At 30.2% G+C, this 18,332-nt stretch overlaps 1 protein-coding gene across 2 annotated transcripts in view; it reads right to left on the bottom strand.

Annotated features, from left to right (window-relative positions):
* Positions 1-18,332, bottom strand: part of UBL3 (ubiquitin like 3) — a 281,516-nt gene that overhangs the window by 63,955 nt on the left and 199,229 nt on the right. The gene's annotated exons all lie outside the window — the stretch shown is intronic.

Genomic DNA, 18,332 nt, shown 5'->3' with positions numbered 1-18,332 from the left:
CCGTCTGACTACTATTTGTTTCAATTGATGCAAAACGCGCTCTCTGCGATACGCTTCACTTCAAAACAGAGTATCCGAAATTGGCTTGATTCGTTCTTGGCCTAAAAAGATGAACAGTTCTTTTGGCTTGGAATTCATATGTTGCGAGAAAGATGGGAAAAGGTCATAGATAACACTGTCCATACTTTGAATAAATTTGTATTGTACAAATGTTTAAAAATTAAAGGAAAACTTTTAAAAAATCGTTTGGGCACTATTGCGTTTTCAACAGACAAAGATCGGAAATAGCCAGATCTTAGGTCTTAGCTAGAATCTTAGGAGGACCCATAATATATATACTAAGGTGGGCAGGCGCTGAACCGAAAAGTTTTCAAATAACAAAGAAGAAAAATGTAGAACAAATTTAAATTTAGAAGAACCCTCCCAAATGGTTGATCTGGATCCGCGCCTGAATGTGGGTCAATAAAATTAATATGATTCTTCAATTTACAAAATTCCCACTAACACCTCTTTTCGCCAAAACCCTGTTTATAAAATTACCAACTACAGCGTGACAAAACCACCCAAAGGTATTTTACATTTTATTAGTTTGTTGGAAAATTTAAATGTTGTTTGAAAAATATAATTTTTCATGCAAATACAACACCACAGAGAGAGAGTAAGAATAGGCAGGAGTAGAGGACAAACTAGTGCAAGTATCAACATAAAATCCCATACACACTGTCATGGAGTAAGTACTCGGGTACATGGAGTGCCAGAGAGGCTAAAAGTATTAAAGTTATTGTTGATACAGCAGGCAGCTAGTAGCAAGTAACAACATGCTGGGGTTGGAATGGATGAATAAATACCCAGCTTATGCAGTGAAATAAAAACAGCTTTTTATACTGGCTTCAGCTTTAATAGCAAGCCAGGGGGGTCCATTATACAGAGCCACTGGTAGTTTGTAAATGTGTTTGCCATTCAATGTTAACGGAAGTTTTTGTAGACAAATCATCATCATCATCATGTAAAACTCAACAGCGAGAATGATTTTTTTTTTAATTTATAATTTCGCAATCAAAAGGAGAAAGAAAAAAGTTTTTGTTTGATGTTTCAAAGTTTTTTTTGTTTGTTTTACAGTTGGTTTAATGATTTCTTTTTTTTCATTTATTTAGTTGTATTATTGTTTTATGCTTCAATTTGCAGTGTGATGAGTTTGGAAAAATTTAAAGAAAATGCTCAGCTATATTAAAGTATATTTTAAGAACAAACACTCTTTGCAACCACTGTCATTGTCACTGCCACTGTCACCAGCCAACAACAAACACATGTGTGTTGGAAATGAAAAATAAAAAAAAAAAATAAAGAAAAACTAAATGATGCTTCATTTAGATTTAAAAACAAATCACTTTTTAATTCATACATAGATTTATGATGTTTTTACGTTCAGGCAGTTGGGGAACCAACAAAACCGACACATGTTTCCCTAAGAAACAAAAACAACATCAAATAAATATTTTACACTGCCACTGCCACCGCACCGCTCTCACTCAACTATGACGATGACAACACACACACAGCCCCTCAGACACAGCCACTGACACTGTACTGTGCTGCTAGTAGATATGCAGGGGGTCACATTAGTCATTTGTACTGCACAAATCTGACAAAGAACAAAAAAAAAATTCGAAATTTTCCCAACATTTTGTTGTTGAAATCTTTAAGTTTCTAAACATCTAACAGATTTATTATTTTAAGTGGCCTTAATGAAAAACATCTTAAACCAAGAGCTGAATTTCATTTCCACAGAATAATTTTATTTGATTTTACATAATTTGTTTAAATATTTGTTAGAAAGAAATGTTTTTTTCCAATTCTCTGGAATTTTGAAACTTGGTTGGGATGGCTTCTGAAGAAATTTTTTTAATAAACATTTATTTGTTTAAAAATATTGTGAAGAACAAATAATCTATAAGAATTTCTTGGAAAGAAAATAAGATGATCTTAGTTTGTCTGAAAAATAAAATAAACTACTTTTTCTCTAAATTTTAAATAAATAAATTGAAAATTAAATACGTAGTATAAACAAGTAAGAGAGCTATATTCGGCTGTGCTGAATCTTATATACCCTTCACCAAATTATACTTTTTATACTCTACATCTAGTGTTTATAAAAAACCGACTTTTTAAAAAACCGGTTTGTCGGTTAACCGAAAATTGGCCTTTTTAAAAACCGGTTTTTCGGTTAACCGTTTTTTTCGATGTCGGTTATGTCATATATGTGTAGAAAACATAAAATGTCCAATAAAGTATGTACAGCTTTAAAATTTGTAGTTTTTAGTAGTCAGGAATGGTTAATATTAAATAACTATAAATATACAAAAGTGCTAAGTCCATTTTATTTTGTAAAAATTTCAAAATTATTATCTCAGTCAAATGGAATTGAGTATAAATATGTTACTAAATATATAATACTTGTTATAATTATTGGTTTATTCATTAAATTTCAACCAAAAAATGTAAATCAATTTTTTAATTAAATATTTGATAATTTTAAAATTTATTATCACCTCGACTTTCTGATATGAAACAGAAAATGTTACAAGTCCCAAAAAAGGACTTGTAAATATCCAAATCATGGATATTGAAATATTTCTGAAAAGCTAACGAAATGATTAATAAATTAAAATTTTAAGAACAAAACACACTAATGAAGTCAAATTTATTGAAAGAAGGTATGTACATCAAATTCAATTTAACGTTTGTTAAAATCATCACTAAGTTTTTAATGAGATTTAGCCTAAGCTTATAGTATTATGCGGAATTTAATTTTAATTTTTAATTGTTTCATTGTATGAAATTTATTCTGAAAAAATGTTTAAAAAAACTTATCGTCCTCTACTATTTAGAATCATTGTAATTCTTAAAAATATTAAACTGAATAGGTTTGTATTGTAAATCAGCAGTTTAGGTTTCAAATCAGACCAACAATGTGTCTTAAAAATGCACAAAAACATGAGATTTATTAATTTTACCGAAAATCATCATTTTAAATTAACCGATTCTGAGTCGATTAAACGATGTCCGTCAGACAGTCCGTCTGGCTGGTCGGCTGGCTGGCTGTCCATGTAAACCTTGTGCGCAGAGTTCACGTCGCAATTTTGAATATATTTCGATAAAATTTGGTACATATAATTTCTTCGGCCCAAGGACGGACGCTATTGAAAATGGCTATAATCGGTCCATAATTTCACCTATCCCCCATACAAATGTCCTCCCGAAATTGAATTTTATCGGCCATAAATGTTAAATTTATATAGGTATCTTCACAAATTTTGCTCCAAATAAGTTTTATATGTCACAAAATTTTTTTATGGTCGGTCCATAATTGGTCATAGCTCCCGAAAATCACTTTAACATGCATAAATCTCCTAAAAATGTTGGTATACACATAAAATTCACCATAAATAACTTTCATATAGACATAAATCACACGACGAAATTTAGTGGTGATCGGTCCATAATAGGTCATAGCTCCCATATGAGGCCCACTTCGAAAATCACTCAGGAATTCAATTATTGAAATTTTAAAGGAAACATTTTTTGCTCATTTACTTAGTGAAGGGTATTGACCGACCATACTTTCTTACTTGTTTTATAATTTTTTTTTAAATATTTTTAGGTAAAGACCAGGGACCGTAACAATTATGACATTTATAATAAAAATCACAACATAATTGTTATTTTTGATTTTTATTTTTTTTTGTCAGGAATATTTGTCAGACTTTGAGTTTTATTTTTTTTGTCAGGAATAATTGTTATTTTTGATTTTTATTTTTTTTTTGTCAGGAATAATTGTTATTTTTTGATTTTTATTTTTTTTGTCAGATATATTTGTCAGACTTTGATTTTTATTTTTATACCCTTCACCACGAGTAGCAAGAGTATATATAAGTTTGGCATTCCGTTTGTAATTTCTACATTTTTCATTTGCGAACCCACAAAGTATATATATTCTGGATCGTTATAGATAGCGAAGTATATATCGCCATGTCCGTCTGTGCTTCTATTCAGCTGTATGTTGAAATCAACTTTCCGTAGCCCCCAAATAACTTACAAACATTGCAACGATGTATGTATATAAGGCTTTGACCTACAATGGGTCAAAATCGGGAAAAATATTTTTTAAACCGAATTTTTTTTTACCAAAAATTTTTTTTTGTCATAAATTTTTTTTTTTACCAAAAAACTTTTTTTGTAATAAATTTTTTTTTTTTACCAAAACAATTTTTTTGTCATAAATTTTTTTTTACTAAAATAATTTTTGTCATAAATTTTTATTTTACCAGACAAATTTTTTAGTCATAAGTTTTTTTTTTACCAAAAAAATTTTTTTTCGTATGTAATTGTTTTTTAATTTTTTAAAAAAAAATTTTTTTTCCAAATTTTTTTTCAATTTTTTTTTGAAAAAAATGTATGACAAAAAAATTTTTTTCTGCTAAAAAAAAATTTATGACAAAAAAAATATTTTGGTAAAAAATAAATTTGTGATAAAAAATTTTTTTGGTAAAAAAAAAATATGAACAAACAAATTTTTGGGTAAAAAAAAATTCGGGTTAAAAAACATTTTTCCCGATTTTGACTCATTGTAGGTTAAAGCCTTATATACATACATCGTTGCAATGGACTTGGAAATATCTATCATTAGATATCCTAATGCCTATATTAATAACTTAGTTATCCAGATATAGATCAAAAATAGGCCAAAAATCGAGATTGTCCCGTTATCTCAGCCATTTGTGGGCCGATTTTCTCGATTTTAAATGGCAACCGAGCCGGAAGAATTCCCGATATATTGATGTATCAATCATGTTTTTAAGTTATTTGGGGCCTACGGAAAGTTGATTTCAACATACAGCAGAATAGAAGGACAGACGGACATGGCGATATCGACTTCGCTATCTATAACGATCCAGAATATATATACTTTGTGGGGTCGCAAATGAAAAATGTAGAAATTACAAAGGGAATGACAAACTTATATATACTCTTGCTACTCGTGGTGAAGTGTATAAAAATAAAAATCAAAGTCTGACAAATATATCTGACAAAAAAATAAAAATCAAAAAATAACAATTATTTCTGACAAAAAAAAAAATAAAAATCAAAAATAACAATTATTCCTGACAAAAAAAATAAAACTCAAAGTCTGACAAATATTCCTGACAAAAAAAAATAAAAATCAAGAATTTAAAAAGCATGTTATTTTATGAAAATATAGTTGAAAACAATCAAAATGGTATGCTTGACTTGACTCTCCGATATTATCCTGTGATGGCTTTTTTCCTTAGAAATTTCAAGAATAATTATTATTTTCGGTCCCTGGTAAAGACATTTTTTTTTTCAAAATTGTTTTTAAAAAAGTTTTTTCCAAATTTTGTTTTAATTTTTAAAAATTTTGTTATTTTGGAAAAAGAATTTATGACAAAAACATTTGTTTCATGAAAAAAAAATCGGGTTACCAACTTACTATAGCTTTATATACATCGTTGCAATGGACTTTGAAATATTCTATTATTGGATATCCATATTGTCTATATTAATGACTTAGTAATCCAGATATAGATCAAAAATCCATTTGAGGGCCGATTTTGTCGATAGAATTCCCACAGACGGACGGGCAGACGGACATGGCTATATCGACTCCGCTATCTATAACGATCTAGAATATACATATATTCTTTGAGGGTTGTAGAGTTTGTTAAAATTTTCGGAATTCCCGGGAATTATTTTCCTTATTCATTCATTCTCTAAAAGAAGCTTAAAGCTCCAAAACATGCTGAAGATTCATACAACTAAAAAATTTAACCCAAACAGACCAATAACAAGTTCATTATTGAAATTATTTAAAAAAATAGTGAGCCTTGAACAGCTGTCACAGAATTCTATGCTGATCGAAAGTGGAATTATTTTAATATTTTGTTTTTTTTCAAAAAGAGTAAAACGAAAATTATTGGAATAAAACCACTTTCCGTGGAAATGAATTTTTTTTAATAATATTGGATTTTCTTGAAGTTTTAATTAACATCTTTACTTAATTTTTGATTTAATAAGCAAAACATTGCCAAATCAAAATTAAAAAAAAAATAATAATTCGCGAATTAACAGAATTAATTGGAATCTAACGAAGGTAGAACAAAATCGAATGGAAATTGCAGCCATTCCGTCACAGATGAAAAATGGTGACGATTTGTATATAATCATAATTCTTTATATTAAATTTTTATTGGATTTTTTTATTTGTATCTAATTATATTTTAAAACCAAATACTTTTTTAGATTTTTAACGAAGTCTGCATTTTTAAAATTGAATAATTTGTTCTAGGCGGGAATTCCCGGGACCCCGGGAAATTACAAAATCAATCCCGATTTCCCGGGAAATAAAAAATGGTGCCACTTGCCACTCATGGTGAAAGGTATAAAAAAGTGGAAATAAATCTATAACTTCTAAACTGATAGCCAATTTTAATACAATTTCCCATGGGTATAAAGGAGGTGTAGTGAGTATAAGTTTTGAATTTTGACTTTAAACAGAATGACAAACTAATATAGGATATTACCGCTCATGATTATTATTATTTCGATAATATTCCTTCCATAGAGGGAAAGAAATAAATTATGGAAATAACTGAATATTGTATATTGACGAAACATTTCAACATTTCCTCTAATAACATTTAAAATTCTTTTCAGACAATTAACTATAAAACAAAACACTATTATATGCACCTTGTACAGTACTATTTTTACACTTTCAAACTATAAATAGTTTCTAGTTTGCAGCAAGTTTAAAAGTTTTGTAAGGTGTTGTATTGTTGTTTATTTATTGCAGCATTTTGACCCTTTTAGTCTCCTTAAAATGAATTTATTAGAAATTTTATTAACAATACATAATAACAATAAATATTTCACACACATGGTGGTTTATATACAGTAATTGGGCTAGTGCCTGTAGGTCTTTCTTTAAGGGAAAGGTATAAATTAAACTTTATTGTTACCCATACTTTTAGCTAAATGTCAGCAGGACAAATTCAGCAAGTTGTCCAAAGTTTAGAAATGTAGAAAGGTATTGGTACTATTAATGTAATTACCTTATAAAAATTGTAACTAGTTCATAACAACAACAAAAGTACCATTACTTATTTACAGAACCAACTACAACATGTGATATTTATTTCAATGTCAGGTTATAAAGTAAGTGAAAAAAAAAACTAAACCCAACAAAAACAAAGTGGCTCAGAACCATTACGAGAGAAATATTAAACAACTTAATAAGGATGAAGAGAAACTGGATACAAAAACGAAAAAAAAAAACATTAAGAACAAATGTTACCAACCAACACCAACCACACCAGCCATAAATGAAAATTAAGACCAAAAAAGTAAAAAATAACAAAAAATGTAAAATACAATATTATAAACTCAAATATGGAGGTACGTATATGGAGGATACATGCGAGTATGTTGCGGCGTCAAATATGAGCGCCACAACCAACAGCAACAACAAAACATTATAAAGAACCCTTTAAAATAATGAAGGTAAAAAGTTTTTGTTCATAACTAAAGACTACATACGAGCACGAGCAGAAAATCATGTTGGAGTCCATGCTTTTAACTTCACCTAAAGATGGCAATTTAGAAGATTGTTTTCAAAAAATTTCAAAAAAAAAAAAATACTGAAAACGACAGCAGAAAACCCAACAACAACAATGATTTTAGTAAAGATTGTAGTATACTGAAGAAAGAATGCTAAAGGATGTTAGTGGCTCGTTGTTTTGTTTGTTTGTTCGGATGGATAATGTTAACTGGCATGCTACGCTATCCATGGCAGTCTAGATAAAATAAAAAATATTAAACAAAAAATAAAACAAAAACAAGTTATTAAAACGAGGGTCGTCTCAAAAAGTCATAAGTATTCAAAAATTAATAAGTTTAAATGTGATAATCATCTAACAATCCTCGCTTCTCCAAACACATGCTGACTGGCCATAAACCATTAAAGTCATAAACATGAGTAGTAAAACAAAACCAGGCGCAAAAGGGCTCACTTTGTATGCCTGAATGGATGGATACATTTTATGGATAAAAATAAAGAAATATTTAGCTTTGTTCTGTTTTTACATTCAAATCAATTCTTTTGCCTTGCAACAACAAAACAACACTGTCGGCAGTTTAATATTGTATAAAATATGATGATATGAAATGTTTAAAGCAACGAAAAATAAATAAATAAATGAGACACTTCAATCAAAAGAAAAATCATTTACGCTCAAAGAAATGTATTCATCAATATTAAATAAATTATAAAACACACTCTAAATTACTTTCTGAACATGAACAACGAAAAAAGAATATTTTAAAATGTAAAGAATAAACGTAGGCTAGACCGGACGACAAGTCTGGACAAGACGACATAAACTAGATGACATAAAATGGGTGATAAAGAATAGGCGACAAATGACAGATGATGTAGTCTAGACAAGACAACAACCACCAGACAATGTAGCCTAGACTAAACGATATAGCCAAGACAAGACGATATTGCCAAGACAAGACGATATAGTCTAGACTAGACGACATAGTCTAGACTAGACGATATAGTCTAGACTAGATGATATATTCTTTTTTCGTTATAGTCTAGACTAGACGTTGTAGTCTAGACTATATCGTCTAGTCTAGACTATATCGTCTAGTCTAGAATATATCGTCTAGTGTTTAACGTCTAGTCTAGACTATATCGTCTAGACTAGACGATATAGTCTAGTCTAGACTAGACGATATAGTCTAGTCTAGATTAGACGATATAGTCTAGACTAGACGTTATAGTCTAGACTAGACGTTATAGTCTAGACTAGACGTTATAGTCTAGACTAGACGTTATAGTCTAGACTAGACGTTATAGTCTAGACTAGACGTTATAGTCTAGACTAGACGTTATAGTCTAGACTAGACGTTATAGTCTAGACTAGACGTTATAGTCTAGACTAGACGATATAGTCTAGACTAGACGATATAGTCTAGACTAGACGATATAGTCTAGACTAGACGATATAGTCTAGACTAGACGATATAGTCTAGACTAGACGATATAGTCTAGACTAGACGTTAAAGTCTAGAGTAGACGATATAGTCTAGACTAGACGATATAGTCTAGACTAGACGTTAAAGTCTAGAGTAGACGATATAGTCTAGACTAGACGTTAAAATCTAGACTAGATGATATAGTCTAGACTAAACGATAAAGTCTAGACTAGACGACATAGACTATAAATTATTCTCAACAACGAACATTGAAACTTCCAATTTATTTACGTAATAACATACGAAGTGTGTTCTGTCAATTCAACTAAGTTTCAACATTTTGTGTACGAAACAGTTTTTGGAGTTGAATATTTGTCTAAAGCAATTAAGCGATTAAAGTGATTTTGAAGTTGTAGTTATTTGTCTAATGCATTTAAGCGATTAAAGCTCTTTTTGCACATTTCTCATAGAAATTTTACTTCAAAAGCAGGATGTATGAGTACTTTGTTGTTGTAGTTTTATCATAAAGAAGAAATACCGCCAGAAAGAAAGAAAGGAATGAAGAACCTGGTTTAATGACAAGAAAAGTATGTTGATTTTTTTTTTTAATGATTACGAGCATAAGTATCTGGATCTGTAAGATGTAGCTGTAACTGGGGAATGAATAAACAAGTGAATGAACGTGGAAAAATAAGAATTCAAACAGCATAGAGTGAGTACATGCACAGTTATCTTTAATTACAACTGAGCTACACCAGCAGACATGAATGCAAAAATAGAAAAAAAAAAACAAAAAAAAACGGAGGAAAAACTGAAAAAGAACTTTATAAAAATGAAAATAATAAAGGAATTCAGCTCTTGAAAGTAGAAAGAAATAAAGAAAAATAGACGCGACAATTCAATGATGACGACAATTGTGGAAAATAAACAAAAAACTCATTCATTTTTGTACACATCTCAACACGATATTACAATGCAGAGCAGTGTGAGGGAATAAGTATGTGTATGTACGTATGTATGTAAGTGCGGGCATATTTGACTCAAGTGCAAGTTTAGAAGAACAACAGTCGGAAAGACAAACAGACAGACAGATAGACAAACGCACAAAACTCAGACCGACTGGCAACACAACATAAAATATACTTGCAACATGCAGCCAGCAAGCTTACAACAATTGATTCACATTTTTACTGCAAACATTGTGAAAAACAAAACGAAAAATCTTGTCACATCTTCTTGCACAATTTTCAAGTTTCAGAGAAGACTGTGAAGCGAATAGCTGGTAGTTTTTTTTGTGGTTGCTGCTTTAGTTATTCTTTTTTTTTTTGTTTTTTTTTTTTTGTTAAAGCTCTGAGATGAAGAAATTCATTAATTTTTCGTATACATATGAACATTATGGGGTGCATTACTTTGATGGGATGGATCTATGTACTAGGGTATTCATTAGACTAATGATCGTTCGATTAATCGAATAAGTTCTTACGAATAATTATTCGAACAATTTAAAAATTGCCATTTTCGAATTACGAATAATTCGAACAATTTTATGTAGAATAATCATTGCAAAAAAAAATTAAAAAATTGTATGTCTTGCGTTACAAAATATTTATTTTGATAGATATCCCACTCGCATCCCACTAAGGGACTAAAAATATCTTAAAGGAATGGACCTAAGCTTTCTTTTGACTACAAAAAAAATTTTAAAAAAAGGGCCCATTTGGAAAAAAAATCGTATTTGCAAAAAAAAAGTCAAAAATTGTAAGTCTTGAGTTAAAAAATATTTATTTTGATAGATATCCCACTCGCATCCCACTAAGCGACCAAAAGGGTCTTCAAGGATAATATCTAAGCTTTTGTTTGACCTAAAAAAAAAGATTAAAAAAGGGTCCATTTTGAAAAAAAAAGTCAACAAAGTTTTTGATTTTGCAAAAAAAGTCAAAAATTTTATGTTTTGAGTTACAAAATATTTATTTTGATAGATATCCCACTCGCATCCTACTAAGCGACCAAGTAGGTGTTCAAGGAAAATATCTAAACTTTATTTTAAGAAAAAAAAAAAAAAAAAAAAGGACGTATTTTAAAAAAAAGTCAAAAAAGTTTTTGATTTCGGAAAAAAAATATTAAAAATTTTTTATTTTTTTTTTTAAATATTTTTTTTCGAAAGATCGAAGAAATAGCTATCTATACTATTTGGGACACATTTTGCTAAGAACAATAGGTAATAAGTTACATGGATAAGAAAAAACCCCTGTTTGACCAAATTGTCAAAATTTTACCCCCTATAACTCAGAGAGTTCTCGACCGATGTTGTTGAAAAATTGTGTCTGAGTTACTATCCAATAGAGCTAACCTTGGTGCAAATTTCATCCCGATCGGAAGACATCGATTTCAAAAGTTGGTTCACTTGACATGAAATGCCCCATATATTTAAATTTATTAAATTGCTTAAAATTGTTCATAATTTCAAATTTAAATAAGTAATAATGACTCAAAAAAATTGTACTGTTTCTGAAATTCGACAAATAACTAAAGACAAAGGGACTTTCGATCACTGTAGATGAGTGTTCCGATAGCTCTCTATAAATATATAAATAATATTGCAAGAAGTTACAATTCTAAAAACAAATCTTTCAAAATTTTTAACTTATTTTAACTTATATTTGTTATTTGGTTGGCAAAATATTAGAAGAATCGCAATTAATAATCAAAATTTTAACTTAGATTAAAGTGGAGTTGAATGTGATTTTGAAACGTTCGTCGAAAGTGATATTGAGGATGACATTTAAATGATTACATTGAAATAGATGAAGGTCATGACCGCGTTGGTAAGTGTTGCAAAATATTAAATAAATCGAATGACTAACACAAATATTGCAAACTAACATTTTGTTGCAAGAAAAGCTGGAGTTCGTCTTATACATGATTTTGAACATCGTTGAAAATCTTTGTCTAACATGGTAATAAACTTTTTGCGTATTTTTAAATGCGTCAATCATGCACTGCCTGACTTCAAATTAGCCACGTTCACTGACAATAATATCAAACTTTGGACAGATTCCCTTTATTATGTAATTCCCCAAGACCACTTTATTAAGCAAAGATTGGGTAACGTTGATAGAGCTTGATATATAATACAATTTGTTATAAATAATTTAGAAATAGTGAATAATTAATTTACTAAATAATTAGTTACTCAATTTAAAACCCGAATTAATGAGCGACATAAAAAAGTTCTTAATACGTTTATATTGTATTTGAATTCAGGATCATGTCCAACTAGCTCAAATTTTTTAAAGCAAAGCTCCAAAACGGAATCTAATGGGTTTGCTAGTCAATTGTTTTGTAGAATTGTTAAATGTATTATTGTTGAGTAGAATATAAGCCATATTTGGCCCAATGGGCTTGGTTTTGAATTTAAATAAATAAATAAATAAATTATTCGTTAGGGAATCTGATCAGAATATTTCTGTTGAATATTTAATGACGGACTTTGTTTTCAAATATTTTTGTAAAATTATCAATACTTGAATTGTTAACTTTAACGTTATTTTTTGTTTTTCTTTAACAATAAAATATTAAAAAACCGACATCAAAACATCATTCTTTACTTTTTTAAAAAAATTAAATTATTCGAATAATTCGATTAATTTTAAACGTGTGATCGAATTATTCGAACAAGTTAAAACCTCTTATTCGAATTATTCGTTTTATTCGAACAAGAGAAAAATCGAATAATTCGAATACCCTATACATATGTACATATTGAAATAACATGTTCAGTCTTTATATGAATGAAATCATTTTAAATTTATTAATATGATAATAATGTCTAGATCATGAGTTTGACAAATATTTAATCTCTTTAACAGTTTTATACAGAAAACTAGTCAAAGTTTTCTCAGGGTCGTAAGCTATTTACATGTTTGGGTCTAAGTTAACATTATTTTAAATCGGATATAATTTGGATCTGTCTGAGTCTATGATTGAAACCCGAGTGGTAATAATTTGAACATTTTAATTTCATCACTTTTAAACTCTGCTGCATTGCACCATATCTTTTCAATCTTATATGTTTTTATTTTTGTGCAACATCAAACCGCAAATTATGTGGTGTGATATTTCTCCTCTCTTTCTCCAAGTAAGTGTGTGCGTCTGAATTGTTCTTAAATGTGCGTCTTCGTAATGTCAAGGATTTTTTGCATGCTACCCATTGAACATTATTTGTATACATACATATGTATGTATATTTCGTTAGTTGTTGTCATGAAACGTGATAAAGGTTTGAACTTTAGAAAGACAGAAACAACAATTTTAAGAAATTAATTTAATTTACGAGTTCAGTAAAGACATAGAAGAAGAGAGAGAGAGACAGAGATAAATAAAGATAACTTTGAAGTATGTCAGATTAAGTTCTTAAAACTTCAAGTTGTATGTTGATAATTGACATTTCCAAATTTGAAGGTTTTAAATGCTGTTTTCGTTGTTATTTTGTTTTTGTATTAGTTCTAACAAATATTAGCTGGAAAAATGATTATTGTAGTTTATGAATTGTTGATGAATTTTAAATATGTATGTATGTACTATATTAGGTTGGCACTTATTTTGCACTTTTTGAATTTTCAATGCTCCCAAGTTCTCAAGGGCCTGTCCCACATTTTCAATTCCGTAGTATTTCTTCCGATCGATTTACTTTTATGTTTTTCAGATTCCGTATAATTTATTAATTCCAAATATACATATTTATTGGCTATAAAAATGCGTAATATTTTGCAAATCACCAGAATGAACCTCATTCATTTCCTTCATCACAAACCATAGCCTCCACTGCATTCCGACCTCTACCTCCACAACCTGTAGCTGCTCCACCTCCTCAACTACCCCGTTCATTAAATCCGAATTCAATTGTCAGCCACAGCCAGCATATCCTCCTATTTTGCAATCCAAAATATCACCACAACTTTGTGTGCGGCCAGCCTAAATCAGTATCGTTCTCTACAAAGACCACAGCAACAGAAACTGCAACTACCAGCACAAAGGCAAACAATGTCTCAGTAGCAATTGAAACAAACTCAGCCTCAAATCTAATTGCAACCGCCTCGTCTACCGAAAATCGTCACAAATCTCGAGAACACAACTCAAATATTAAACAAATGCAGATTCTACCTCGCACAAACAATTACGAATGGGAATGAGATAGCGAACGTGACAGAGAAAGATAGAGAAAACGCGAGAACGAGACTTTGGATAATGCTTGCTCGATTGCCGCTTTTATGGATCAAAATTCCATTTCAGTGAAGAAACAACATTCTGATGAAACCTCACAGCCAGCAAACTATCATCAACGCCATCCTGCAGCTACAACGCCAAATAATAACTACCATTCAACCATATAACGAAGCTTTTATTTTGCAACGTTTGTGCAATTCGAAGTATTGGCCATTATTAGCTATGACCTTTTCCCATCTTTCTGCTAACATATTGAGCCAAAAAAATTGCTCATCCTTTGAGGCCAAGAAAGAATCAAGCCAATGTCGGATAATCTGTTCTAAAGTAAAGCGTATCCCAGAGAGAGCGTTCTGCATAGATCGAAACTAAAGGTAGTCGGACGGACGGTCTGAACTCTAAATCGGGTGAGGCAAAACTACCGAAACACTTTATTCTAAATACTTTTTAACAGATATTTCAACATCTGGCAGAGCGTTATCATGATGGAATATTACGGTTTCATGTCTGGGCGCTTTTCGGCCAATGCTCGCTTCAAACGAATTAGTTGCGTTCGCTTCAGGTTCCCTGAGATGATATGGTCAGCTTTCAGTAGCTTATAATAAATAGGACACTTTTGCTAACATCAAATACAGAGAATTTAGGCCTCTGGTAATCTTAAGGGATCCATTTTTCATCGGTAGTAATGATTCGTTGCAAAAACTATTTTCTTTTATAGCCTTCAAGCTTCATTTCGGACATGCAAAATCGTATTTCAAGGTTTCTCGGCTTCAATTCATATAGTATCTAATTTGCATGCTTTTGGATGAATCCTGCTGCTTGCAAACGTTTTGAAATTGCTGATTGAGTAGCTCCCAATGATTTTGCAAGCTCTTATTGAGTTTGACAACAAGCTTCATGGAGTAATGCTTCCAATTCTTGGTCTTCAAACGTTTTTAGCTGGCCTGGGCTAACTTTGTCTTTCGTTTCAAAATCATAACTTCTGCACAAACTATCTCCCGCATGTTGAAACCGATGAAACACATTCACCATAAGCTTCGGTGAGCAATCGGTGTGATTCAGCGGCACTTTTTCAAATTAAAGAAGTAAAGCAAAACTTAACGCATTTGAAGCTTTGTTGGCAAAAAACTCGACAAAACAATGTTCAATAACTAAGTGAGAATGAATGACAGATATATACCCTTCAAAATGACATACATATAAGTTATTAAAAACAAAACCCGCATTCAAAAGATATTGTAATCTATTGTAAATCCCTAATTTTTAAGCCATACACAATCAGTTTTAGTGCAGAGGTCTAGTCTAACTTTGCTGTATTAAACAGTTTTGTTCCCCAGAATTTCACTTTTTTTAATTTTTTACAATTTCAGTAATTTTCTGGTGATAATCTATTTTGAGCCGCCACTGACAGCCGGCGCACAAAAGGAATAATTTTAAAATGTTGGAAATATTTAAAGTTTATTTTATAAATTAGATCTTAACAATTAAACTATTACAAAATATGTAAGTTCCTTAAACAACTGGTATTCATATTGACAAAAGATGACTTAATGTTTTATTACATCAAATTAATGAAACTTGTCAATCAAAACCATAAATGTCAACAAAATCCAACACTTTCTAATTCAAACACTTCCTTGCACAAAAATACTACTAGTTAATTGCAATATTTAATAATTAAACAAGCTTAAAAATAATTTATATGAGAAATTTGATCAGGGAATTGTGTTTGTGACAGTTTAGACAAACAGCAAAATTTTTCCAACAAACAACGATGACATGACTCTGCTGAAAACAAAAGGAATTTGAAATTTTAATAAGTTTAAAACATGAATTAGATGCTGCTGCAACTAATGGAACTTAAATCAGTACGCAGAAATATACAAACAAAACCCATAGCAGCAGCAACAGCAGCAGCAGAAGCTGTATATGGAATATTAACAATACCAGCTAGATTCAAGCAAGCAGGAATCTGTACATGTATTATGGGCATAACAAGTAACTACCTGTCTCAAATTTATTTCATTTACATGCATATTTTTACAGTAGAATAACGTTGGAAGGAGAAACTTAAACACAAAAACTACTAAAATGCGAAATGCTCTAAAAGTCTCCATATAAGAGGATAACCGTTGTTGTTAAGCAATGACACTATGCAACAAATTTCGGCTCAACGCCGCCAGCCTCAACAACTCTAATGGGAAATGAAAGTTCACCAAAAATGATCAAAATAATCAAAAAATTACCCAACTTCAAGAGGCCATAAAAATTAAATTCGAGCTAATTTTTCCAAAACCCTTTGGCAGTTCTGTTTACTTAATGATCTACTTTCATTTCCCATTGGAATTGTTGAAGCTGGTTTTTTGCTGCCCAGTGTAATTATCTGAAACCAAAATTTAGGATATTTTATTCTCTAAAAATTGTGTAATAACTCCTAAATAACTCGTAGCACTGATAATAACCGAGATATGTTATTGCAAAACATCTGTGACCTTTGACCTCCAATATATATATATTGAGTTAACTTTTAGCATCTTATGTAGATCAGGTTATTTGGAAATTTTATTATAATCCAGATTCCACTGTTTAGAGCACACGGCACACAGCATACATACCCTGAAACATTAATCTCAACAGGAGCAACAAAATACATTAGAGCAACTGTTGATGAGCATAATGATGTTGCTGATATTTGTTTCATGTTTCGAGAGTTTCTTGTTATTGTGTTGTTGTTGTTATGTATTGTAGTTGTGTAGTCTGGTGGGGGTTGTATCTGTGTGATGTGAACACATTTTCATGTTCACTTATACACACAATATGTCTTCATTTAAATAATAAGTTAGTAAAAGTTTTTTTTTCTAGTTTTCTATTTTTTTGCTGCTTTTATTTGGTATAAAAGATTAATTAGAGCATAAGTTAGTTTTGAGATTTACACATAAACTATGTAGACAAATTTGCTATACTGTTCTGTGCGGGCTTTAAACAATGCCAGTATTTAAAGGAATTTAAACACTTAGGATAACTTGTGTGAAATAACCAATGACATTATGTAAAGATCATTTAGATGAGCAGAAAAACCTGTCAACTAGACGTCTAGACAACACCTCTGGATTTCTTCTATGGGGTTATGTGAAGTCAGAAGTTGTAATTCGCGAGTTACCTGTAATAATGTTGAAAGGAGTGATACAAAATTTGACCTTTAGAATGGACCCCCTACAGTCGCGTCAAAAAATTTGAAGGATGTTTTTTCGTATTTTGTATTTGACTGATTAAAATTTAGAGTGTGACAATCTTAATTTTAATCGTTCATAGTTCAATAAAAAAAATATGATAATATATGTATTTCGTTTAGAAATTTAACTGATTCAAATCAGAATTTTAAATACTAGTGCCCAAAAATTCAAGCTTGAACATGTTGGAATATGTCTTGAATGATAATATTATTTGGGGGATTCAAACGGTCTCCTATTAGGTTGTATTGTCATAATGTCATAAAATATTTTTTTAGTTTAAACAATTTTTTGTTGGGTTTCAAGCAAAAAAGTTATAAACTAATAAGACTTTTTGAACTATGTTTATTGGTTTTTCATAAAATAACACTTTTTTGTTTGCAGCACAACAAGAATTTGTTTAAACTAAAAAAATATTTTACGACATTATGACAATACGATCTAATAGCAGACCGTTTGAATCCCTCAGTTATGTTTTAAACTTGAAAAATATTTTTCAAACAAAAAATATATGGCTTGAATTTAGTGTTCCTTTTTACTGGAGAATCTTATTGATATAAAATGTAATACAACTATAATTCAAGGCTTGAATTACACTTGCTTTCAACTTGAATTCCAGTAAAAATATATTCTTAGAAGTTATAATGATAAGCACCATAATAATTCCGTTAAGAAATTTCAATTTGTATTCAGTCTAATTAGTAGAAAAGTAAATTAATCCACTTTAAATAAAAATGTTTAGGTTTTTGTTGAGTTTGATCAAAATCGGACCAAAAATATATAACATTTCGCTATTTTTCCATGAGAAATTCCAAATAT

This window comes from Calliphora vicina, chromosome 4 (genome assembly GCF_958450345.1).
Source record: "Calliphora vicina chromosome 4, idCalVici1.1, whole genome shotgun sequence".
Classification (NCBI taxonomy): domain Eukaryota; kingdom Metazoa; phylum Arthropoda; class Insecta; order Diptera; family Calliphoridae; genus Calliphora; species Calliphora vicina.
This window is presented reverse-complemented; position numbering and strand designations above follow the sequence as displayed.